Source organism: Engystomops pustulosus, chromosome 1 (assembly GCF_040894005.1).
Source record: "Engystomops pustulosus chromosome 1, aEngPut4.maternal, whole genome shotgun sequence".
NCBI classification, from domain to species: domain Eukaryota; kingdom Metazoa; phylum Chordata; class Amphibia; order Anura; family Leptodactylidae; genus Engystomops; species Engystomops pustulosus.
The window spans coordinates 224,965,196-224,989,582 of NC_092411.1; the positions used below are offsets into that span (position 1 = coordinate 224,965,196).

The following is a 24,387-nucleotide window of genomic DNA, read 5'->3' on the forward strand; positions in this document are numbered from 1 at the left end:
GTGTCTGAGAAATAATCTTTCAATTGATGTAACTCAAATCCATGTTTTCAAACAAGAGAACATGAAAATGTGCATTTGTCTATAATTTAAAAGATTTTGGACAAAAATTATTTGATGTACATTGGGGGTATAGCTCAGTGGTAGAGCATTTGACTGCAGATCAAGAGGTCCTTGGTTCAACTCCGAGTGTTCCCTTGTACCATACATTTTCATTTTCAAGTCTTACACACAATACATCATTCACTATTTGAAGGATCATAAAATTACGAAATTACATTGCTTGACATGTCCAGTTACTTGAAATATTGAAGGTGTTTTTAATTTAGTTATTATACTTGTTTACATCAATTCTTAGTCCTCTAACATGTAAGTTTGAATTTTTTTGGAATAATGTGTCTGAGTAATAATCTTTCAATTGATGTAACTCAAATCCATGTTTTCAAACAAGAGAACATGAAAATGTGCATTTGTCTATAATTTAAAAGATTTTGGACAAAAATTATTTGACGTACATTGGGGGTATAGCTCAGTGGTAGAGCATTTGACTGCAGATCAAGAGGTCCTTGGTTCAACTCCGAGTGCCCCCTTGTACCATACATCTTCATTTTCAATTCTTATACACAATACATCATTCACTATTTGAAGGATCATAAAATTACGAAATTACATTGCTTGACATGTCCAGTTACTTGAAATATTGAAGGTGTTTTTAAATTAGTTATTATACTTGTTTACATCAGTTCTCAGTCCTCTAACATGTAAGTTTGAATTTTTTTTGGAATATTGTGTCTGAGAAATAATCTTTCAATTGATGTAACTCAAATCCATGTTTTCAAACAAGAGAACATGAAAATGTGCATTTGTCTATAATTTAAAAGATTTTGGACAAAAATTCTTTAATGTACATTGGGGGTATAGCTCAGTGGTAGAGCATTTGACTGCAGATCAAGAGGTCCTTGGTTCAACTCCGAGTGCCCCCTTGTACCATACGTCTTCATTTTCAATTCTTATACACAATACATCATTCACTATTTGAAGGATCATAAAATTACGAAATTACATTGCTTGACATGTCCAGTTACTTGAAATATTGAAGGTGTTTTTAAATTAGTTATTATACTTGTTTACATCAGTTCTCAGTCCTCTAACATGTAAGTTTGAATTTTTTTGGAATATTGTGTCTGAGAAATAATCTTTCAATTGATGTAACTCAAATCCATGTTTTCAAACAAGAGAACATGAAAATGTGCATTTGTCTATAATTTAAAAGATTTGGGACAAAAATTCTTTGACGTACACTGGGGGTATAGCTCAGTGGTAGAGCATTTGACTGCAGATCAAGAGGTCCTTGGTTCAACTCCGAGTGCCCCCTTTTACCATACATCTTCATTTTCAAATCTTACACACAATACATCATTCACTATTTGAAGGATCATAAAATTACGAAATTACATTGCTTGACATGTCCAGTTACTTGAAATATTGAAGGTATTTTTAATTTAGTTATTATACTTGTTTACATCAATTCTTAGTCCTCTAACATGTAAGTTTGAATTTTTTTGGAATAATGTGTCTGAGTAATAATCTTTCAATTGATGTAACTCAAATCCATGTTTTCAAACAAGAGAACATGAAAATGTGCATTTGTCTATGATTTAAAAGATTTTGGACAAAAATTCTTTAATGTACATTGGGGGTATAGCTCAGTGGTAGAGCATTTGACTGCAGATCAAGAGGTCCTTGGTTCAACTCCGAGAGCCTCCTTGTACCATACATCTTCATTTTCAAGTCTTACACACAATACATCATTCACTATTTGAAGGATCATAAAATTACGAAATTACATTGCTTGACATGTCCAGTTACTTGAAATATTGAAGGTGTTTTTAATTTAGTTATTATACTTGTTTACATCAATTCTTAGTCCTCTAACATGTAAGTTTGAATTTTTTTGGAATAATGTGTCTGAGTAATAATCTTTCAATTGATGTAACTCAAATCCATGTTTTCAAACAAGAGAACATGAAAATGTGCATTTGTCTATAATTTAAAAGATTTTGGACAAAAATTATTTTACGTACATTGGGGGTATAGCTCAGTGGTAGAGCATTTGACTGCAGATCAAGAGGTCCTTGGTTCAACTCCGAGTGCCCCCTTGTACCATACATCTTCATTTTCAATTCTTATACACAATACATCATTCACTATTTGAAGGATCATAAAATTACGAAATTACATTGCTTGACATGTCCAGTTACTTGAAATATTGAAGGTGTTTTTAAATTAGTTATTATACTTGTTTACATCAGTTCTCAGTCCTCTAACATGTAAGTTTGAATTTTTTTGGAATATTGTGTCTGAGAAATAATCTTTCAATTGATGTAACTCAAATCCATGTTTTCAAACAAGAGAACATGAAAATGTGCATTTGTCTATAATTTAAAAGATTTGGGACAAAAATTCTTTGACGTACACTGGGGGTATAGCTCAGTGGTAGAGCATTTGACTGCAGATCAAGAGGTCCTTGGTTCAACTCCGAGTGCCCCCTTGTACCATACATCTTCATTTTCAAGTCTTACACACAATACATCATTCACTATTTGAAGGATCATAAAATTACGAAATTACATTGCTTGACATGTCCAGTTACTTGAAATATTGAAGGTGTTTTTAAATTAGTTATAATACTTGTTTACATCAATTCTCAGTCCTCTAACATGTAAGTTTGAATTTTTTTTGAATACTGTGTCTGAGAAATAATCTTTCAATTGATGTAACTCAAATCCATGTTTTCAAACAAGAGAACATGAAAATGTGCATTTGTCTATAATTTAAAAGATTTTGGACAAAAATTCTTTAATGTGCATTGGGGGTATAGCTCAGTGGTAGAGCATTTGACTGCAGATCAAGAGGTTCTTGGTTCAACTCCGAGTGCCCCCTTGTACCATACATCTTCATTTTCAAATCTTACACACAATACATCATTCACTATTTGAAGGATCATAAAATTACGAAATTACATTGCTTGACATGTCCAGTTACTTGAAAAATTGAAGCTGTTTTTAAATTAGTTATAATACTTGTTTACATCAATTCTCAGTCCTCTAACATGTAAGTTTGAATTTTTTTGGAATATTGTGTCTGAGAAATAATCTTTCAATTGATGTAACTCAAATCCATGTTTTCAAACAAGAGAACATGAAAATGTGCATTTGTCTATAATTTAAAAGATTTTGGACAAAAATTCTTTAATGTACATTGGGGGTATAGCTCAGTGGTAGAGCATTTGACTGCAGATCAAGAGGTTCTTGGTTCAACTCCGAGTGCCCCCTTGTACCATACATCTTCATTTTCAAGTCTTACACACAATACATCATTCACTATTTGAAGGATCATAAAATTACGAAATTACATTGCTTGACATGTCCAGTTACTTGAAATATTGAAGGTGTTTTTAAATTAGTTATTATACTTGTTTACATCAGTTCTCAGTCCTCTAACATGTAAGTTTGAATTTTTTTGGAATATAGTGTCTGAGAAATAATCTTTCAATTGATGTAACTCAAATCCATGTTTTCAAACAAGAGAACATGAAAATGTGCATTTGTCTATAATTTAAAGTTTTTTGGACAAAAGTTCTTTGACGTACATTGGGGGTATAGCTCAGTGGTAGAGCATTTGACTGCAGATCAAGAGGTCCTTGGTTCAACTCCGAGTGCCCCTTTGTTCAAAACATGTTCTTTTTCAAGTCTAATACACAATACATCATTCACTATTTGAAGGATCATAAAATTATGAAATTACATTGCTTGACATGTCCAGTTACTTGAAATATTGAAGGTGTTTTTAAATTAGTCATTATACTTGTTTACATCAATTCTTAGTCCTCTAACATGTAAGTTTGAATTTTTTTTGAATATTGTGTCTGAGAAATAATCTTTCAATTGATGTAACTCAAATCCATGTTTTCAAACAAGAGAACATGAAAATGTGCATTTGTCTATAATTTAAAAGATTTTGGACAAAAATTATTTGACGTACATTGGGGGTATAGCTCAGTGGTAGAGCATTTGACTGCAGATCAAGAGGTCCTTGGTTCAACTCCGAGTGCCCCCTTGTACCATACATCTTCATTTTCAATTCTTATACACAATACATCATTCACTATTTGAAGGATCATAAAATTACGAAATTACATTGCTTGACATGTCCAGTTACTTGAAATATTGAAGGTGTTTTTAAATTAGTTATTATACTTGTTTACATCAATTCTCAGTCCTCTAACATGTAAGTTTGATTTTTTTTTGAATATTGTGTCTGAGAAATAATCTTTCAATTGATGTAACTCAAATCCATGTTTTCAAACAAGAGAACATGAAAATGTGCATTTGTCTATAATTTAAAAGATTTTGGACAAAAATTATTTGACGTACATTGGGGGTATAGCTCAGTGGTAGAGCATTTGACTGCAGATCAAGAGGTCCTAGGTTCAACTCCGAGTGCCCCCTTGTACCATACATCTTCATTTTCAATTCTTATACACAATACATCATTCACTATTTGAAGGATCATAAAATTACGAAATTACATTGCTTGACATGTCCAGTTACTTGAAATATTGAAGGTGTTTTTAAATTAGTTATTATACTTGTTTACATCAGTTTTCAGTCCTCTAACATGTAAGTTTGAATTTTTTTGGAATATTGTGTCTGAGAAATAATCTTTCAATTGATGTAACTCAAATCCATGTTTTCAAACAAGAGAACATGAAAATGTGCATTTGTCTATAATTTAAAGTTTTTTGGACAAAAATTCTTTGATGTACATTGGGGGTATAGCTCAGTGGTAGAGCATTTGACTGCAGATCAAGAGGTCCTTGGTTCAACTCCGAGTGCCCCTTTGTTCAAAACATGTTCTTTTTCAAGTCTAATACACAATACATCATTCACTATTTGAAGGATCATAAAATTATGAAATTACATTGCTTGACATGTCCAGTTACTTGAAATATTGAAGGTGTTTTTAAATTAGTCATTATACTTGTTTACATCAATTCTTAGTCCTCTAACATGTAAGTTTGAATTTTTTTTGAATATTGTGTCTGAGAAATAATCTTTCAATTGATGTAACTCAAATCCATGTTTTCAAACAAGAGAACATGAAAATGTGCATTTGTCTATAATTTAAAAGATTTTGGACAAAAATTATTTGACGTACATTGGGGGTATAGCTCAGTGGTAGAGCATTTGACTGCAGATCAAGAGGTCCTTGGTTCAACTCCGAGTGCCCCCTTGTACCATACATCTTCATTTTCAATTCTTATACACAATACATCATTCACTATTTGAAGGATCATAAAATTACGAAATTACATTGCTTGACATGTCCAGTTACTTGAAATATTGAAGGTGTTTTTAAATTAGTTATTATACTTGTTTACATCAATTCTCAGTCCTCTAACATGTAAGTTTGATTTTTTTTTGAATATTGTGTCTGAGAAATAATCTTTCAATTGATGTAACTCAAATCCATGTTTTCAAACAAGAGAACATGAAAATGTGCATTTGTCTATAATTTAAAAGATTTTGGACAAAAATTATTTGACGTACATTGGGGGTATAGCTCAGTGGTAGAGCATTTGACTGCAGATCAAGAGGTCCTAGGTTCAACTCCGAGTGCCCCCTTGTACCATACATCTTCATTTTCAATTCTTATACACAATACATCATTCACTATTTGAAGGATCATAAAATTACGAAATTACATTGCTTGACATGTCCAGTTACTTGAAATATTGAAGGTGTTTTTAAATTAGTTATTATACTTGTTTACATCAGTTTTCAGTCCTCTAACATGTAAGTTTGAATTTTTTTGGAATATTGTGTCTGAGAAATAATCTTTCAATTGATGTAACTCAAATCCATGTTTTCAAACAAGAGAACATGAAAATGTGCATTTGTCTATAATTTAAAAGATTTTGGACAAAAATTCTTTAATGTACATTGGGGATATAGCTCAGTGGTAGAGCATTTGACTGCAGATCAAGACATCCTTGGTTCAACTCCGAGTGCCCCCTTGTACCATACATCTTCATTTTCAAGTCTTACACACAATACATCATTCACTATTTGAAGGATCATAAAACTACGAAATTACATTGCTTGACATGTCCAGTTACTTGAAATATTGAAGGTGTTTTTAATTTAGTTTTTATACTTGTTTACATCAATTCTCAGTCCTGTAACATGTAAGTTTCAAATTTTTTTGAATATTGTGTCTGAGAAATAATCTTTCAATTGATGTAACTCAAATCCATGTTTTCAAACAAGAGAACATGAAAATGTGCATTTGTCTATAATTTAAAAGATTTTGGACAAAAATTCTGTAATGTACGTTGGGGGTATAGCTCAGTGGTAGAGCATTTGACTGCAGATCAAGAGGTCCTTGGTTCAACTCCGAGTGCCCCCTTGTACCATACATCTTCATTTTCAAGTCTTACACACAATACATTATTCACTATTTGAAGGATCATAAAATTACGAAATTACATTGCTTGACATGTCCAGTTACTTGAAATATTGAAGGTGTTTTTAATTTAGTTATTATACTTGTTTACATCAATTCTTAGTCCTCTAACATGTAAGTTTGAATTTTTTTGGAATAATGTGTCTGAGTAATAATCTTTCAATTGATGTAACTCAAATCCATGTTTTCAAACAAGAGAACATGAAAATGTGCATTTGTCTATAATTTAAAAGATTTTGGACAAAAATTATTTGACGTACATTGGGGGTATAGCTCAGTGGTAGAGCATTTGACTGCAGATTAAAGAGGTCCTTGGTTCAACTCCGAGTGCCCCCTTGTACCATACATCTTCATTTTCAATTCTTATACACAATACATCATTCACTATTTGAAGGATTATAAAATTACGAAATTACATTGCTTGACATGTCCAGTTACTTGAAATATTGAAGGTGTTTTTAAATTAGTTATTATACTTGTTTACATCAGTTCTCAGTCCTCTAACATGTAAGTTTGAATTTTTTTGGAATATTGTGTCTGAGAAATAATCTTTCAATTGATGTAACTCAAATCCATGTTTTCAAACAAGAGAACATGAAAATGTGCATTTGTCTATAATTTAAAAGATTTGGGACAAAAATTCTTTGACGTTCACTGGGGGTATAGCTCAGTGGTAGAGCATTTGACTGCAGATCAAGAGGTCCTTGGTTCAACTCCGAGTGCCCCCTTGTACCATACATCTTCATTTTCAAGTCTTACACACAATACATCATTCACTATTTGAAGGATCATAAAATTACGAAATTACATTGCTTGACATGTCCAGTTACTTGAAATTTTGAAGGTGTTTTTAATTTAGTTATTATACTTGTTTACATCAATTCTTAGTCCTCTAACATGTAAGTTTGAATTTTTTTGGAATAATGTGTCTGAGTAATAATCTTTCAATTGATGTAACTCAAATCCATGTTTTCAAACAAGAGAACATGAAAATGTGCATTTGTCTATGATTTAAAAGATTTTGGACAAAAATTCTTTAATGTACATTGGGGGTATAGCTCAGTGGTAGAGCATTTGACTGCAGATCAAGAGGTCCTTGGTTCAACTCCGAGAGCCTCTTTGTACCATACATCTTCATTTTCAAGTCTTACACACAATACATCATTCACTATTTGAAGGATCATAAAATTACGAAATTACATTGCTTGACATGTCCAGTTACTTGAAATATTGAAGGTGTTTTTAATTTAGTTATTATACTTGTTTACATCAATTCTTAGTCCTCTAACATGTAAGTTTGAATTTTTTTGGAATAATGTGTCTGAGTAATAATCTTTCAATTGATGTAACTCAAATCCATGTTTTCAAACAAGAGAACATGAAAATGTGCATTTGTCTATAATTTTAAAGATTTTGGACAAAAATTCTTTAATGTTCATTGGGGGTATAGCTCAGTGGTAGAGCATTTGACTGCAGATCAAGAGGTCCTTGGTTCAACTCCGAGTGCCCCCTTGTACCATACATCTTCATTTTCAAGTCTTACACACAATACATCATTCACTATTTGAAGGATCATGAAATTACGAAATTACATTGCTTGACATGTCCAGTTACTTGAAATATAGAAGGTGTTTTTAATTTAGTTATTATACTTGTTTACATCAATTCTCAGTCCTCTAACATGTAAGTTTGAATTTTTTTGGAATATTGTGTCTGAGAAATAATCTTTCAATTGATGTAACTCAAATCCATGTTTTCAAACAAGAGAACATGAAAATGTGCATTTGTCTATAATTTAAAAGATTTTGGACAAAAATTCTTTAATGTGCATTGGGGGTATAGCTCAGTGGTAGAGCATTTGACTGCAGATCAAGAGGTTCTTGGTTCAACTCCGAGTGCCCCCTTGTACCATACATCTTCATTTTCAAATCTTACACACAATACATCATTCACTATTTGAAGGATCATAAAATTACGAAATTACATTGCTTGACATGTCTAGTTACTTGAAAAATTGAAGCTGTTTTTAAATTAGTTATAATACTTGTTTACATCAATTCTCAGTCCTCTAACATGTAAGTTTGAATTTTTTTGGAATATTGTGTCTGAGAAATAATCTTTCAATTGATGTAACTCAAATCCATGTTTTCAAACAAGAGAACATGAAAATGTGCATTTGTCTATAATTTAAAAGATTTTGGACAAAAATTCCTTGACGTACATTGGGGGTATAGCTCAGTGGTAGAGCATTTGACTGCAGATCAAGAGGTCCTTGGTTCAACTCCGAGTGCCCCTTTGTACCATACATCTTCATTTTCAAGTCTTACACACAATACATCATTCACTATTTGAAGGATCATAAAATTACAAAATTACATTGCTTGACATGTCCAGTTACTTGAAATATAGAAGGTGTTTTTAATTTAGTTATTATACTTGTTTACATCAATTCTCAGTCCTCTAACATGTAAGTTTGAATTTTTTTGGAATATTGTGTCTGAGAAATAATCTTTCAATTGATGTAACTCAAATCCATGTTTTCAAACAAGAGAACATGAAAATGTGCATTTGTCTATAATTTAAAGTTTTTTGGACAAAAATTCTTTGACGTACATTGGGAGTATAGCTCAGTGGTAGAGCATTTGACTGCAGATCAAGAGGTCCTTGGTTCAACTCCGAGTGCCCCCTTGTTCCAAACATGTTCTTTTTCAAGTCTTATACACAATACATCATTCACTATTTGAAGGATCATAAAATTACGAAATTACATTGCTTGACATGTCCAGTTACTTGAAATATTGAAGGTGTTTTTAAATTAGTTATTATACTTGTTTACATCAGTTCTCAGTCCTCTAACATGTAAGTTTGAATTTTTTTTGAATATTGTGTCTGAGAAATAATCTTTCAATTGATGTAACTCAAATCCATGTTTTCAAACAAGAGAACATGAAAATGTGCATTTGTCTATAATTTAAAAGATTTTGGACAAAAATTATTTGACGTACATTGGGGGTATAGCTCAGTGGTAGAGCATTTGACTGCAGATTAAAGAGGTCCTTGGTTCAACTCCGAGTGCCCCCTTGTACCATACATCTTCATTTTCAATTCTTATACACAATACATCATTCACTATTTGAAGGATCATAAAATTACGAAATTACATTGCTTGACATGTCCAGTTACTTGAAATATTGAAGGTGTTTTTAAATTAGTTATTATACTTGTTTACATCAGTTCTCAGTCCTCTAACATGTAAGTTTGAATTTTTTTGGAATATTGTGTCTGAGAAATAATCTTTCAATTGATGTAACTCAAATCCATGTTTTCAAACAAGAGAACATGAAAATGTGCATTTGTCTATAATTTTAAAGATTTTGGACAAAAATTCTTTAATGTTCATTGGGGGTATAGCTCAGTGGTAGAGCATTTGACTGCAGATCAAGAGGTCCTTGGTTCAACTCCGAGTGCCCCCTTGTACCATACATCTTCATTTTCAAGTCTTACACACAATACATCATTCACTATTTGAAGGATCATGAAATTACGAAATTACATTGCTTGACATGTCCAGTTACTTGAAATATTGAAGGTGTTTTTAATTTAGTTATTATACTTGTTTACATCAATTCTTAGTCCTCTAACATGTAAGTTTGAATTTTTTTGGAATAATGTGTCTGAGTAATAATCTTTCAATTGATGTAACTCAAATCCATGTTTTCAAACAAGAGAACATGAAAATGTGCATTTGTCTATAATTTAAAAGATTTGGGACAAAAATTCTTTGACGTACACTGGGGGTATAGCTCAGTGGTAGAGCATTTGACTGCAGATCAAGAGGTCCTTGGTTCAACTCCGAGTGCCCCCTTGTACCATACATCTTCATTTTCAAGTCTTACACACAATACATCATTCACTATTTGAAGGATCATAAAATTACGAAATTACATTGCTTGACATGTCCAGTTACTTGAAATATTGAAGGTGGTTTTAAATTAGTTATAATATTTGTTTACATCAATTCTCAGTCCTCTAACATGTAAGTTTGAATTTTTTTTGAATACTGTGTCTGAGAAATAATCTTTAAATTGATGTAACTCAAATCCATGTTTTCAAACAAGAGAACATGAAAATGTGCATTTGTCTATAATTTAAAAGATTTTGGACAAAAATTCTTTAATGTACATTGGGGGTATAGCTCAGTGGTAGAGCATTTGACTGCAGATCAAGAGGTCCTTGGTTCAACTCCGAGTGCCCCCTTGTACCATACATCTTCATTTTCAAGTCTTACACACAATACATCATTCACTATTTGAAGGATCATAAAATTACGAAATTACATTGCTTGACATGTCCAGTTACTTGAAATATTGAAGGTGTTTTTAAATTAGTTATTATACTTGTTTACATCAGTTCTCAGTCCTCTAACATGTAAGTTTGAATTTTTTTGGAATATAGTGTCTGAGAAATAATCTTTCAATTGATGTAACTCAAATCCATGTTTTCAAACAAGAGAACATGAAAATGTGCATTTGTCTATAATTTAAAGTTTTTTGGACAAAAGTTCTTTGACGTACATTGGGGGTATAGCTCAGTGGTAGAGCATTTGACTGCAGATCAAGAGGTCCTTGGTTCAACTCCGAGTGCCCCTTTGTTCAAAACATGTTCTTTTTCAAGTCTAATACACAATACATCATTCACTATTTGAAGGATCATAAAATTATGAAATTACATTGCTTGACATGTCCAGTTACTTGAAATATTGAAGGTGTTTTTAAATTAGTCATTATACTTGTTTACATCAATTCTCAGTCCTCTAACATGTAAGTTTGAATTTTTTTTTAATATTGTGTCTGAGAAATAATCTTTCAATTGATGTAACTCAAATCCATGTTTTCAAACAAGAGAACATGAAAATGTGCATTTGTCTATAATTTAAAAGATTTTGGACAAAAATTATTTGACGTACATTGGGGGTATAGCTCAGTGGTAGAGCATTTGACTGCAGATCAAGAGGTCCTTGGTTCAACTCCGAGTGCCCCCTTGTACCATACATCTTCATTTTCAATTCTTATACACAATACATCATTCACTATTTGAAGGATCATAAAATTACGAAATTACATTGCTTGACATGTCCAGTTACTTGAAATATTGAAGGTGTTTTTAAATTAGTTATTATACTTGTTTACATCAATTCTCAGTCCTCTAACATGTAAGTTTGATTTTTTTTTGAATATTGTGTCTGAGAAATAATCTTTCAATTGATGTAACTCAAATCCATGTTTTCAAACAAGAGAACATGAAAATGTGCATTTGTCTATAATTTAAAAGATTTTGGACAAAAATTATTTGACGTACATTGGGGGTATAGCTCAGTGGTAGAGCATTTGACTGCACATCAAGAGGTCCTAGGTTCAACTCCGAGTGCCCCCTTGTACCATACATCTTCATTTTCAATTCTTATACACAATACATCATTCACTATTTGAAGGATCATAAAATTACGAAATTACATTGCTTGACATGTCCAGTTACTTGAAATATTGAAGGTGTTTTTAAATTAGTTATTATACTTGTTTACATCAGTTTTCAGTCCTCTAACATGTAAGTTTGAATTTTTTTGGAATATTGTGTCTGAGAAATAATCTTTCAATTGATGTAACTCAAATCCATGTTTTCAAACAAGAGAACATGAAAATGTGCATTTGTCTATAATTTAAAAGATTTTGGACAAAAATTCTTTAATGTACATTGGGGATATAGCTCAGTGGTAGAGCATTTGACTGCAGATCAAGACATCCTTGGTTCAACTCCGAGTGCCTCCTTGTACCATACATCTTCATTTTCAAGTCTTACACACAATACATCATTCACTATTTGAAGGATCATAAAACTACGAAATTACATTGCTTGACATGTCCAGTTACTTGAAATATTGAAGGTGTTTTTAATTTAGTTATTATACTTGTTTACATCAATTCTCAGTCCTGTAACATGTAAGTTTCAAATTTTTTTGAATATTGTGTCTGAGAAATAATCTTTCAATTGATGTAACTCAAATCCATGTTTTCAAACAAGAGAACATGAAAATGTGCATTTGTCTATAATTTAAAAGATTTTGGACAAAAAAATCTTTAATGTACATTGGGGGTATAGCTCAGTGGTAGAGCATTTGACTGCAGATCAAGAGGTCCTTGGTTCAACTCCGAGTGCCCCCTTGTACCATACATCTTCATTTTCAAGTCTTACACACAATACATCATTCACTATTCGAAGGATCATAAAACTACGAAATTACATTGCTTGACATGTCCAGTTACTTGAAATATTGAAGGTGTTTTTAATTTAGTTATTATACTTGTTTACATCAATTTTCAGTCCTCTAACATGTAAGTTTGAATTTTTTTGGAATATTGTGTCTGAGAAATAATCTTTCAATTGATGTAACTCAAATCCATGTTTTCAAACAAGAGAACATGAAAATGTGCATTTGTCTATAATTTAAAAGATTTTGGACAAAAATTCTTTGATGTATGTTGGGGGTATAGCTCAGTGGTAGAGCATTTGACTGCAGATCAAGAGGTCCTTGGTTCAACTCCGAGTGCCCCCTTGTTCCAAACATGTTCTTTTTCAAGTCCTATACACAATATATCATTCACTATTTGAAGGATCATAAAATTACGAAATTACATTGCTTGACATGTCCAGTTACTTGAAATATAGAAGGTGTTTTTAATTTAGTTATTATATTTGTTTATATCAATTCTTAGTCCTCTAACATGTAAGTTTGACTTTTTTTTGAATATTGTGTCTGCTAAATAATCTTTCAATTGATGTAACTCAAATCCATGTTTTCAAACAAGAGAACATGAAAATGTGCATTTGTCTATAATTTAAAGTTTTTTGGACAAAAAATCTTTGACATACTTTGGGGGTATAGCTCAGTGGTAGAGCATTTGGCAGCAGATCAAGAGGTCCTTGGTTTAACTCCGAGTGCCCCCTTGTTCCAAACATGTTCTTTTTCAAGTCTTATACACAATATATTATTCACTATTTGAAGGATCATAAAATTACGAAATTACATTGCTTGACATGTTCAGTTACTTGAAATATTGAAGGTGTTTTTAATTTAGTTATTATACTTGTTTACATCAATTCTTAGTCCTCTAACATGTAAGTTTGAATTTTTTTTTAATATTGTGTCTGAGAAATAATCTTTCAATTGATGTAACTCAAATCCATGTTTTCAAACAAGAGAACATGAAAATGTGCAATTGTCTATAATTTAAAAGATTTTGGACAAAAATTCTTTAATGTATATTGGGGGTATAGCTCAATGGTAGAGCATTTGACTGCAGATCAAGAGGTCCTTGGTTCAACTCCGAGTGCCCCCTTGTACCATACATCTTCATTTTCCAGTCTTACACACAATACATCATTCACTATTTGAAGGATCATAAAATTACGAAATTACATTGCTTGACATGTCCACTTACTTGAAATTTTGAAGGTGTTTTTAAATTAGTTATTATACTTGTTTACATCAATTTTCAGTCCTCTAACATGTAAGTTTGAATTTTTTTGGAATATTGTGTCTGAGAAATAATCTTTCAATTGATGTAACTCAAATCCATGTTTTCAAACAAGAGAACATGAAAATGTGCATTTGTCTATAATTTAAAAGATTTTGGACAAAAATTCTTTAATCTACATTGGGGGTATAGCTCAGTGGTAGCGCATTTGACTGCAGATCAAGAGGTCCTTGGTTCAACTCCGAGTGCCCCCTTGTACCATACATCTTCTTTTTCAAGTCTTACACACAATACATCATTCACTATTTGAAGGATCATAAAATTACGAAATTACATTGCTTGACATGTCCAGTTACTTGAAATATTGAAGGTGTTTTTAAATTAGTTATTATACTTGTTTACATCAGTTCTCAGTCCTCTAACATGTAAGTTTGAATTTTTTTGGAATATTGTGTCTGAGAAATAATCTTTCAATTGATGTAACTCAAATCCATGTTTTCAAACAAGAGAACATGAAAATGTGCATTTGTCTATAATTTAAAAGATTTTGGACAAAAATTATTTGACGTACATTGGGGGTATAGCTCAGTGGTAGAGCATTTGACTGCAGATTAAAGAGGTCCTTGGTTCAACTCCGAGTGCCCCCTTGTACCATACATCTTCATTTTCAATTCTTATACACAATACATCATTCACTATTTGAAGGATCATAAAATTACGAAATTACATTGCTTGACATGTCCAGTTACTTGAAATATTGAAGGTGTTTTTAAATTAGTTATTATACTTGTTTACATCAGTTCTCAGTCCTCTAACATGTAAGTTTGAATTTTTTTGGAATATTGTGTCTGAGAAATAATCTTTCAATTGATGTAACTCAAATCCATGTTTTCAAACAAGAGAACATGAAAATGTGCATTTGTCTATAATTTAAAAGATTTGGGACAAAAATTCTTTGACGTACACTGGGGGTATAGCTCAGTGGTAGAGCATTTGACTGCAGATCAAGAGGTCCTTGGTTCAACTCCGAGTGCCCCCTTGTACCATACATCTTCATTTTCAAGTCTTACACACAATACATCATTCACTATTTGAAGGATCATAAAATTACGAAATTACATTGCTTGACATGTCCAGTTACTTGAAATTTTGAAGGTGTTTTTAATTTAGTTATTATACTTGTTTACATCAATTCTTAGTCCTCTAACATGTAAGTTTGAATTTTTTTGGAATAATGTGTCTGAGTAATAATCTTTCAATTGATGTAACTCAAATCCATGTTTTCAAACAAGAGAACATGAAAATGTGCATTTGTCTATGATTTAAAAGATTTTGGACAAAAATTCTTTAATGTACATTGGGGGTATAGCTCAGTGGTAGAGCATTTGACTGCAGATCAAGAGGTCCTTGGTTCAACTCCGAGAGCCTCCTTGTACCATACATCTTCATTTTCAAGTCTTACACACAATACATCATTCACTATTTGAAGGATCATAAAATTACGAAATTACATTGCTTGACATGTCCAGTTACTTGAAATATTGAAGGTGTTTTTAATTTAGTTATTATACTTGTTTACATCAATTCTTAGTCCTCTAACATGTAAGTTTGAATTTTTTTGGAATAATGTGTCTGAGTAATAATCTTTCAATTGATGTAACTCAAATCCATGTTTTCAAACAAGAGAACATGAAAATGTGCATTTGTCTATAATTTTAAAGATTTTGGACAAAAATTCTTTAATGTTCATTGGGGGTATAGCTCAGTGGTAGAGCATTTGACTGCAGATCAAGAGGTCCTTGGTTCAACTCCGAGTGCCCCCTTGTACCATACATCTTCATTTTCAAGTCTTACACACAATACATCATTCACTATTTGAAGGATCATGAAATTACGAAATTACATTGCTTGACATGTCCAGTTACTTGAAATATAGAAGGTGTTTTTAATTTAGTTATTATACTTGTTTACATCAATTCTCAGTCCTCTAACATGTAAGTTTGAATTTTTTTGGAATATTGTGTCTGAGAAATAATCTTTCAATTGATGTAACTCAAATCCATGTTTTCAAACAAGAGAACATGAAAATGTGCATTTGTCTATAATTTAAAAGATTTTGGACAAAAATTCTTTAATGTGCATTGGGGGTATAGCTCAGTGGTAGAGCATTTGACTGCAGATCAAGAGGTTCTTGGTTCAACTCCGAGTGCCCCCTTGTACCATACATCTTCATTTTCAAATCTTACACACAATACATCATTCACTATTTGAAGGATCATAAAATTACGAAATTACATTGCTTGACATGTCTAGTTACTTGAAAAATTGAAGCTGTTTTTAAATTAGTTATAATACTTGTTTACATCAATTCTCAGTCCTCTAACATGTAAGTTTGAATTTTTTTGGAATATTGTGTCTGAGAAATAATCTTTCAATTGATGTAACTCAAATCCATGTTTTCAAACAAGAGAACATGAAAATGTGCATTTGTCTATAATTTAAAAGATTTTGGACAAAAATTCTTTGACGTACATTGGGGGTATAGCTCAGTGGTAGAGCATTTGACTGCAGATCAAGAGGTCCTTGGTTCAACTCCGAGTGCCCCTTTGTACCATACATCTTCATTTTCAAGTCTTACACACAATACATCATTCACTATTTGAAGGATCATAAAATTACGAAATTACATTGCTTGACATGTCCAGTTACTTGAAATATAGAAGGTGTTTTTAATTTAGTTATTATACTTGTTTACATCAATTCTCAGTCCTCTAACATGTAAGTTTGAATTTTTTTGGAATATTGTGTCTGAGAAATAATCTTTCAATTGATGTAACTCAAATCCATGTTTTCAAACAAGAGAACATGAAAATGTGCATTTGTCTATAATTTAAAGTTTTTTGGACAAAAATTCTTTGACGTACATTGGGGGTATAGCTCAGTGGTAGAGCATTTGACTGCAGATCAAGAGGTCCTTGGTTCAACTCCGAGTGCCCCCTTGTTCCAAACATGTTCTTTTTCAAGTCTTATACACAATACATCATTCACTATTTGAAGGATCATAAAATTACGAAATTACATTGCTTGACATGTCCAGTTACTTGAAATATTGAAGGTGTTTTTAAATTAGTTATTATACTTGTTTACATCAGTTCTCAGTCCTCTAACATGTAAGTTTGAATTTTTTTTGAATATTGTGTCTGAGAAATAATCTTTCAATTGATGTAACTCAAATCCATGTTTTCAAACAAGAGAACATGAAAATGTGCATTTGTCTATAATTTAAAAGATTTTGGACAAAAATTATTTGACGTACATTGGGGGTATAGCTCAGTGGTAGAGCATTTGACTGCAGATTAAAGAGGTCCTTGGTTCAACTCCGAGTGCCCCCTTGTACCATACATCTTCATTTTCAATTCTTATACACAATACATCATTCACTATTTGAAGGATCATAAAATTACGAAATTACATTGCTTGACATGTCCAGTTACTTGAAATATTGAAGGTGTTTTTAAATTAGTTATTATACTTGTTTACATCAGTTCTCAGTCCTCTAACATGTAAGTTTGAATTTTTTTGGAATATTGTGTCTGAGAAATAATCTTTCAATTGATGTAACTCAAATCCATGTTTTCAAACAAGAGAACATGAAAATGTGCATTTGTCTATAATTTTAAAGATTTTGGACAAAAATTCTTTAATGTTCATTGGGGGTATAGCTCAGTGGTAGAGCATTTGACTGCAGATCAAGAGGTCCTTGGTTCAACTCCGAGTGCCCCCTTGTACCATACATCTTCATTTTCAAGTCTTACACACAATACATCATTCACTATTTGAAGGATCATGAAATTACGAAATTACATTGCTTGACATGTCCAGTTACTTGAAATATTGAAGGTGTTTTTAATTTAGTTATTATACTTGTTTACATCAATTCTTAGTCCTCTAACATGTAAGTTTGAATTTTTTTGGAATAATGTGTCTGAGTAATAATCTTTCAATTGATGTAACTCAAATCCATGTTTTCAAACAAGAGAACATGAAAATGTGCATTTGTCTATAATTTAAAAGATTTGGGACAAAAATTCTTTGACGTACACTGGGGGTATAGCTCAGTGGTAGAGCATTTGACTGCAGATCAAGAGGTTCTTGGTTCAACTCCGAGTGCCCCCTTGTACCATACATCTTCATTTTCAAATCTTACACACAATACATCATTCACTATTTGAAGGATCATAAAATTACGAAATTACATTGCTTGACATGTCCAGTTACTTGAAAAATTGAAGCTGTTTTTAAATTAGTTATAATACTTGTTTACATCAATTCTCAGTCCTCTAACATGTAAGTTTGAATTTTTTTGGAATATTGTGTCTGAGAAATAATCTTTCAATTGATGTAACTCAAATCCATGTTTTCAAACAAGAGAACATGAAAATGTGCATTTGTCTATAATTTAAAAGATTTTGGACAAAAATTCTTTAATGTACATTGAGGGTATAGCTCAGTGGTAGAGCATTTGACTGCAGATCAAGAGGTCCTTGGTTCAACTCCGAGTGCCCCCTTGTACCATACATCTTAATTTTCAAGTCTTACACACAATACATCATTCACTATTTGAAGGATCATAAAATTACGAAATTACATTGCTTGACATGTCCAGTTACTTGAAATATTGAAGGTGTTTTTAAATTAGTTATTATACTTGTTTACATCAGTTCTCAGTCCTCTAACATGTAAGTTTGAATTTTTTTGGAATATAGTGTCTGAGAAATAATCTTTCAATTGATGTAACTCAAATCCATGTTTTCAAACAAGAGAACATGAAAATGTGCATTTGTCTATAATTTAAAGTTTTTTGGACAAAAGTTCTTTGACGTACATTGGGGGTATAGCTCAGTGGTAGAGCATTTGACTGCAGATCAAGAGGTCCTTGGTTCAACTCCGAGTGCCCCTTTGTTCAAAACATGTTCTTTTTCAAGTCTAATACACAATACATCATTCACTATTTGAAGGATCATAAAATTATGAAATTACATTGCTTGACATGTCCAGTTACTTGAAATATTGAAGGTGTTTTTAAATTAGTCATTATACTTGTTTACATCAATTCTCAGTCCTCTAACATGTAAGTTTGAATTTTTTTTTAATATTGTGTCTGAGAAATAATCTTTCAATTGATGTAACTCAAATCCATGTTTTCAAACAAGAGAACATGAAAATGTGCATTTGTCTATAATTTAAAAGATTTTGGACAAAAATTATTTGACGTACATTGGGGGTATAGCTCAGTGGTAGAGCATTTGACTGCAGATCAAGAGGTCCTTGGTTCAACTCCGAGTGCCCCCTTGTACCATACATCTTCATTTTCAATTCTTATACACAATACATCATTCACTATTTGAAGGATCATAAAATTACGAAATTACATTGCTTGACATGTCCAGTTACTTGAAATATTGAAGGTGTTTTTAAATTAGTTATTATACTTGTTTACATCAATTCTCAGTCCTCTAACATGTAAGTTTGATTTTTTTTTGAATATTGTGTCTGAGAAATAATCTTTCAATTGATGTAACTCAAATCCATGTTTTCAAACAAGAGAACATGAAAATGTGCATTTGTCTATAATTTAAAAGATTTTGGACAAAAATTATTTGACGTACATTGGGGGTATAGCTCAGTGGTAGAGCATTTGACTGCACATCAAGAGGTCCTAGGTTCAACTCCGAGTGCCCCCTTGTACCATACATCTTCATTTTCAATTCTTATACACAATACATCATTCACTATTTGAAGGATCATAAAATTACGAAATTACATTGCTTGACATGTCCAGTTACTTGAAATATTGAAGGTGTTTTTAAATTAGTTATTATACTTGTTTACATCAGTTTTCAGTCCTCTAACATGTAAGTTTGAATTTTTTTGAAATATTGTGTCTGAGAAATAATCTTTCAATTGATGTAACTCAAATCCATGTTTTCAAACAAGAGAACATGAAAATGTGCATTTGTCTATAATTTAAAAGATTTTGCACAAAAATTCTTTAATGTACATTGGGGATATAGCTCAGTGGTAGAGCATTTGACTGCAGATCAAGACATCCTTGGTTCAACTCCGAGTGCCTCCTTGTACCATACATCTTCATTTTCAAGTCTTACACACAATACATCATTCACTATTTGAAGGATCATAAAACTACGAAATTACATTGCTTGACATGTCCAGTTACTTGAAATATTGAAGGTGTTTTTAATTTAGTTATTATACTTGTTTACATCAATTCTCAGTCCTGTAACATGTAAGTTTCAAATTTTTTTGAATATTGTGTCTGAGAAATAATCTTTCAATTGATGTAACTCAAATCCATGTTTTCAAACAAGAGAACATGAAAATGTGCATTTGTCTATAATTTAAAAGATTTTGGACAAAAAAATCTTTAATGTACATTGGGGGTATAGCTCAGTGGTAGAGCATTTGACTGCAGATCAAGAGGTCCTTGGTTCAACTCCGAGTGCCCCCTTGTACCATACATCTTCATTTTCAAGTCTTACACACAATACATCATTCACTATTTGAAGGATCATAAAACTACGAAATTACATTGCTTGACATGTCCAGTTACTTGAAATATTGAAGGTGTTTTTAATTTAGTTATTATACTTGTTTACATCAATTTTCAGTCCTCTAACATGTAAGTTTGAATTTTTTTGGAATATTGTGTCTGAGAAATAATCTTTCAATTGATGTAACTCAAATCCATGTTTTCAAACAAGAGAACATGAAAATGTGCATTTGTCTATAATTTAAAAGATTTTGGACAAAAATTCTTTGATGTATGTTGGGGGTATAGCTCAGTGGTAGAGCATTTGACTGCAGATCAAGAGGTCCTTGGTTCAACTCCGAGTGCCCCCTTGTTCCAAACATGTTCTTTTTCAAGTCCTATACACAATATATCATTCACTATTTGAAGGATCATAAAATTACGAAATTACATTGCTTGACATGTCCAGTTACTTGAAATATAGAAGGTGTTTTTAATTTAGTTATTATATTTGTTTATATCAATTCTTAGTCCTTTAACATGTAAGTTTGACTTTTTTTTGAATATTGTGTCTGCTAAATAATCTTTCAATTGATGTAACTCAAATCCATGTTTTCAAACAAGAGAACATGAAAATGTGCATTACCTCTGCAGGACCTCTTGATCTGCATTTGACTGCAGATCAAGAGGTCCTTGGTTCAACTCCGAGTGCCCCCTTGTACCATACATCTTCATTTTCCAGTCTTACACACAATACATCATTCACTATTTGAAGGATCATAAAATTACGAAATTACATTGCTTGACATGTCCACTTACTTGAAATTTTGAAGGTGTTTTTAAATTAGTTATTATACTTGTTTACATCAATTTTCAGTCCTCTAACATGTAAGTTTGAATTTTTTTGGAATATTGTGTCTGAGAAATAATCTTTCAATTGATGTAACTCAAATCCATGTTTTCAAACAAGAGAACATGAAAATGTGCATTTGTCTATAATTTAAAAGATTTTGGACAAAAATTCTTTAATCTACATTGGGGGTATAGCTCAGTGGTAGCGCATTTGACTGCAGATCAAGAGGTCCTTGGTTCAACTCCGAGTGCCCCCTTGTACCATACATCTTCTTTTTCAAGTCTTACACACAATACATCATTCACTATTTGAAGGATCATAAAATTACGAAATTACATTGCTTGACATGTCCAGTTACTTGAAATATTGAAGGTGTTTTTAAATTAGTTATTATACTTGCTTACATCAATTTTCAGTCCTCTAACATGTAAGTTTGACTTTTTTTTGAATATTGTGTCTGATAAATAATCTTTCAATTGATGTAACTCAAATCCATGTTTTCAAACAAGAGAACATGAAAATGTGCATTTGTCTATAATTTAAAAGATTTTGGACAAAAATTCTTTAATGTATGTTGGGGGTATAGCTCAATGGTAGAGCATTTGACTGCAGATCAAGAGGTCCTTGGTTCAACTCCGAGTGCCCCCTTGTACCATACATCTTCATTTTCAAGTCTTACACACAATACATCATTCACTATTTGAAGGATCATAAAATTACAAAATTACATTGCTTGACATGTCCAGTTACTTGAAATATTGAAGGTGTTTTTAAATTAGTTATTATACTTGTTTACATCAATTCTCAGTCCTCTAACATGTAAGTTTGAATTTTTTTGGAATATTGTGTCTGAGAAATAATCTTTCAATTGATGTAACTCAAATCCATGTTTTCAAACAAGAGAACATGAAAATGTGCATTTGTCTATAATTTAAAAGATTTTGGACAAAAATTCTTTAATGTACATTGGGGGTATAGCTCAGTGGTAGAGCATTTGACTGCAGATCAAGTGGTCCATGGTTCAACTCCAAGTGCCCCCTTGTACCATACATCTTCATTTTCAAGTCTTACACACAATACATCATTCACTATTTGAAGGATCATAAAATTACGAAATTACATTGCTTGACATGTCCAGTTACTTGAAATATTGAAGGTGTTTTTAAATTAGTTATTATACTTATTTACATCAATTCTCAGTTCTCTAACATGTAAGTTTGAATTTTTTTTGAATATTTTGTCTGAGAAATAATCTTTCAATTAATTTAACTCAAATCCATGTTTTCAAACAAAAGAACATGAAAATTTGCATTTGTCTATAATTTAAAAGATTTTGGACAAAAATTCTTTAATGTACATTGGGGGTATAGCTCAGTGGTAGAGCATTTGACTGCAGATCAAGAGGTCCTTGGTTCAACTCCGAGTGCCCTCTTGTACCATACATCTTCATTTTCAAGTCTTATACACAATACATCATTCACTATTTGAAGGATCATAAAATTTCGAAATTACATTGCTTGACATGTCCAGTTACTTGAAATATTGAAGGTGTTTTTAAATTAGTTATTATACTTGTTTACATCAATTCTCAGTCCTCTAACATGTAAGTTTAATGTTTTTTTGAATATTGTGTCTGAGAAATAATCTTTCAATTGATGTAACTCAAATCCATGTTTTCAAACAAGAGAACATGAAAATGTGCATTTGTCTATAATTTAAAGTTTTTTGGACAAAAATTCTTTGACGTATGTTGGGGGTATAGCTTAGTGGTAGAGCATTTGACTGCAGATCAAGAGGTCTTTGGTTCAACTCCGAGTGCCCCCTTGTTCCAAACATGTTCTTCTTCAAGTCTTATACACAATACATCATTCACTATTTGAAGGATCATAAAATTACGAAATTACATTGCTTGACATGTCCAGTTACTTGAAATATAGAAGGTGTTTTTAATTTAGTTATTATATTTGTTTATATCAATTCTTAGTCCTCTAACATGTAAGTTTGACTTTTTTTTGAATATTGTGTCTGCTAAATAATCTTTCAATTGATGTAACTCAAATCCATGTTTTCAAACAAGAGAACATGAAAATGTGCATTTGTCTATAATTTAAAAGATTTTGGACAAAAATTCTTTAATGTACATTGGGGGTATAGCTCAGTGGTAGAGCATTTGACTGCAGATCAAGAGGTCCATGGTTCAACTCCGAGTGCCCTCTTGTACCATACATCTTCATTTTCAAGTCTTATACACAATACATCATTCACTATTTGAAGGATCATAAAATTACGAAATTACATTGCTTGACATGTCCAGTTATTTGAAATATTGAAGGTGTTTTTAAATTAGTTATTATACTTATTTACATAAATTCTCAGTCCTCTAACATGTAAGTTTGAATTTTTTTTGAATATTGTGTCTGAGAAATAATCTTTCAATTAATTTAACTCAAATCCATGTTTTCAAACAAGAGAACATGAAAATGTGCATTTGTCTATAATTTAAAAGATTTTGGACAAAAATTCTTTAATCTACATTGGGGGTATAGCTCAGTGGTAGCGCATTTGACTGCAGATCAAGAGGTCCTTGGTTCAACTCCGAGTGCCCCCTTGTACCATACATCTTCATTTTCAAGTCTTACACACAATACATCATTCACTATTTGAAGGATCATAAAATTACGAAATTACATTGCTTGACATGTCCAGTTACTTGAAATATTGAAGGTGTTTTTAAATTAGTTATTATACTTGCTTACATCAATTTTCAGTCCTCTAACATGTAAGTTTGACTTTTTTTTGAATATTGTGTCTGATAAATAATCTTTCAATTGATGTAACTCAAATCCATGTTTTCAAACAAGAGAACATGAAAATGTGCATTTGTCTATAATTTAAAAGATTTTGGACAAAAATTCTTTAATGTATGT

General features: G+C 31.6%; 31 non-coding genes across 31 annotated transcripts; all 31 read left to right on the forward strand.

Moving 5' to 3' along the window:
• Positions 1 to 515: 515 nt before the first annotated feature.
• Positions 516 to 587, forward strand: TRNAC-GCA (transfer RNA cysteine (anticodon GCA)). The gene has a single exon. It is a non-coding gene; the product is annotated as a tRNA-Cys (tRNA).
• Positions 588 to 908: 321 nt separating this feature from the next.
• Positions 909 to 980, forward strand: TRNAC-GCA (transfer RNA cysteine (anticodon GCA)). The gene has a single exon. It is a non-coding gene; the product is annotated as a tRNA-Cys (tRNA).
• A 320-nt stretch (positions 981 to 1,300) lies between these two features.
• TRNAC-GCA (transfer RNA cysteine (anticodon GCA)) lies at positions 1,301 to 1,372 on the forward strand. Its single transcript has one exon. It is a non-coding gene; the product is annotated as a tRNA-Cys (tRNA).
• Positions 1,373 to 2,084: 712 nt separating this feature from the next.
• TRNAC-GCA (transfer RNA cysteine (anticodon GCA)) lies at positions 2,085 to 2,156 on the forward strand. The gene has a single exon. It is a non-coding gene; the product is annotated as a tRNA-Cys (tRNA).
• Positions 2,157 to 2,476: 320 nt separating this feature from the next.
• On the forward strand, positions 2,477 to 2,548 carry TRNAC-GCA (transfer RNA cysteine (anticodon GCA)). Its single transcript has one exon. It is a non-coding gene; the product is annotated as a tRNA-Cys (tRNA).
• A 320-nt stretch (positions 2,549 to 2,868) lies between these two features.
• TRNAC-GCA (transfer RNA cysteine (anticodon GCA)) lies at positions 2,869 to 2,940 on the forward strand. Its single transcript has one exon. It is a non-coding gene; the product is annotated as a tRNA-Cys (tRNA).
• A 320-nt stretch (positions 2,941 to 3,260) lies between these two features.
• TRNAC-GCA (transfer RNA cysteine (anticodon GCA)) lies at positions 3,261 to 3,332 on the forward strand. Its single transcript has one exon. It is a non-coding gene; the product is annotated as a tRNA-Cys (tRNA).
• Positions 3,333 to 4,044: 712 nt separating this feature from the next.
• On the forward strand, positions 4,045 to 4,116 carry TRNAC-GCA (transfer RNA cysteine (anticodon GCA)). The gene has a single exon. It is a non-coding gene; the product is annotated as a tRNA-Cys (tRNA).
• Positions 4,117 to 5,220: 1,104 nt separating this feature from the next.
• TRNAC-GCA (transfer RNA cysteine (anticodon GCA)) lies at positions 5,221 to 5,292 on the forward strand. The gene has a single exon. It is a non-coding gene; the product is annotated as a tRNA-Cys (tRNA).
• Positions 5,293 to 6,396: 1,104 nt separating this feature from the next.
• On the forward strand, positions 6,397 to 6,468 carry TRNAC-GCA (transfer RNA cysteine (anticodon GCA)). Its single transcript has one exon. It is a non-coding gene; the product is annotated as a tRNA-Cys (tRNA).
• Positions 6,469 to 7,181: 713 nt separating this feature from the next.
• Positions 7,182 to 7,253, forward strand: TRNAC-GCA (transfer RNA cysteine (anticodon GCA)). The gene has a single exon. It is a non-coding gene; the product is annotated as a tRNA-Cys (tRNA).
• Positions 7,254 to 7,965: 712 nt separating this feature from the next.
• Positions 7,966 to 8,037, forward strand: TRNAC-GCA (transfer RNA cysteine (anticodon GCA)). The gene has a single exon. It is a non-coding gene; the product is annotated as a tRNA-Cys (tRNA).
• A 320-nt stretch (positions 8,038 to 8,357) lies between these two features.
• On the forward strand, positions 8,358 to 8,429 carry TRNAC-GCA (transfer RNA cysteine (anticodon GCA)). Its single transcript has one exon. It is a non-coding gene; the product is annotated as a tRNA-Cys (tRNA).
• A 1,497-nt stretch (positions 8,430 to 9,926) lies between these two features.
• On the forward strand, positions 9,927 to 9,998 carry TRNAC-GCA (transfer RNA cysteine (anticodon GCA)). The gene has a single exon. It is a non-coding gene; the product is annotated as a tRNA-Cys (tRNA).
• Positions 9,999 to 10,318: 320 nt separating this feature from the next.
• On the forward strand, positions 10,319 to 10,390 carry TRNAC-GCA (transfer RNA cysteine (anticodon GCA)). The gene has a single exon. It is a non-coding gene; the product is annotated as a tRNA-Cys (tRNA).
• A 320-nt stretch (positions 10,391 to 10,710) lies between these two features.
• Positions 10,711 to 10,782, forward strand: TRNAC-GCA (transfer RNA cysteine (anticodon GCA)). Its single transcript has one exon. It is a non-coding gene; the product is annotated as a tRNA-Cys (tRNA).
• A 712-nt stretch (positions 10,783 to 11,494) lies between these two features.
• Positions 11,495 to 11,566, forward strand: TRNAC-GCA (transfer RNA cysteine (anticodon GCA)). Its single transcript has one exon. It is a non-coding gene; the product is annotated as a tRNA-Cys (tRNA).
• Positions 11,567 to 12,671: 1,105 nt separating this feature from the next.
• On the forward strand, positions 12,672 to 12,743 carry TRNAC-GCA (transfer RNA cysteine (anticodon GCA)). The gene has a single exon. It is a non-coding gene; the product is annotated as a tRNA-Cys (tRNA).
• Positions 12,744 to 13,063: 320 nt separating this feature from the next.
• Positions 13,064 to 13,135, forward strand: TRNAC-GCA (transfer RNA cysteine (anticodon GCA)). Its single transcript has one exon. It is a non-coding gene; the product is annotated as a tRNA-Cys (tRNA).
• A 712-nt stretch (positions 13,136 to 13,847) lies between these two features.
• Positions 13,848 to 13,919, forward strand: TRNAC-GCA (transfer RNA cysteine (anticodon GCA)). Its single transcript has one exon. It is a non-coding gene; the product is annotated as a tRNA-Cys (tRNA).
• A 1,105-nt stretch (positions 13,920 to 15,024) lies between these two features.
• TRNAC-GCA (transfer RNA cysteine (anticodon GCA)) lies at positions 15,025 to 15,096 on the forward strand. The gene has a single exon. It is a non-coding gene; the product is annotated as a tRNA-Cys (tRNA).
• Positions 15,097 to 15,808: 712 nt separating this feature from the next.
• Positions 15,809 to 15,880, forward strand: TRNAC-GCA (transfer RNA cysteine (anticodon GCA)). Its single transcript has one exon. It is a non-coding gene; the product is annotated as a tRNA-Cys (tRNA).
• Positions 15,881 to 16,200: 320 nt separating this feature from the next.
• Positions 16,201 to 16,272, forward strand: TRNAC-GCA (transfer RNA cysteine (anticodon GCA)). The gene has a single exon. It is a non-coding gene; the product is annotated as a tRNA-Cys (tRNA).
• Positions 16,273 to 16,984: 712 nt separating this feature from the next.
• Positions 16,985 to 17,056, forward strand: TRNAC-GCA (transfer RNA cysteine (anticodon GCA)). The gene has a single exon. It is a non-coding gene; the product is annotated as a tRNA-Cys (tRNA).
• Positions 17,057 to 17,769: 713 nt separating this feature from the next.
• Positions 17,770 to 17,841, forward strand: TRNAC-GCA (transfer RNA cysteine (anticodon GCA)). Its single transcript has one exon. It is a non-coding gene; the product is annotated as a tRNA-Cys (tRNA).
• Positions 17,842 to 18,161: 320 nt separating this feature from the next.
• TRNAC-GCA (transfer RNA cysteine (anticodon GCA)) lies at positions 18,162 to 18,233 on the forward strand. The gene has a single exon. It is a non-coding gene; the product is annotated as a tRNA-Cys (tRNA).
• A 1,104-nt stretch (positions 18,234 to 19,337) lies between these two features.
• TRNAC-GCA (transfer RNA cysteine (anticodon GCA)) lies at positions 19,338 to 19,409 on the forward strand. The gene has a single exon. It is a non-coding gene; the product is annotated as a tRNA-Cys (tRNA).
• Positions 19,410 to 20,514: 1,105 nt separating this feature from the next.
• On the forward strand, positions 20,515 to 20,586 carry TRNAC-GCA (transfer RNA cysteine (anticodon GCA)). The gene has a single exon. It is a non-coding gene; the product is annotated as a tRNA-Cys (tRNA).
• A 320-nt stretch (positions 20,587 to 20,906) lies between these two features.
• On the forward strand, positions 20,907 to 20,978 carry TRNAC-GCA (transfer RNA cysteine (anticodon GCA)). The gene has a single exon. It is a non-coding gene; the product is annotated as a tRNA-Cys (tRNA).
• A 1,058-nt stretch (positions 20,979 to 22,036) lies between these two features.
• On the forward strand, positions 22,037 to 22,108 carry TRNAC-GCA (transfer RNA cysteine (anticodon GCA)). The gene has a single exon. It is a non-coding gene; the product is annotated as a tRNA-Cys (tRNA).
• Positions 22,109 to 22,820: 712 nt separating this feature from the next.
• On the forward strand, positions 22,821 to 22,892 carry TRNAC-GCA (transfer RNA cysteine (anticodon GCA)). Its single transcript has one exon. It is a non-coding gene; the product is annotated as a tRNA-Cys (tRNA).
• Positions 22,893 to 24,387: the final 1,495 nt, after the last annotated feature.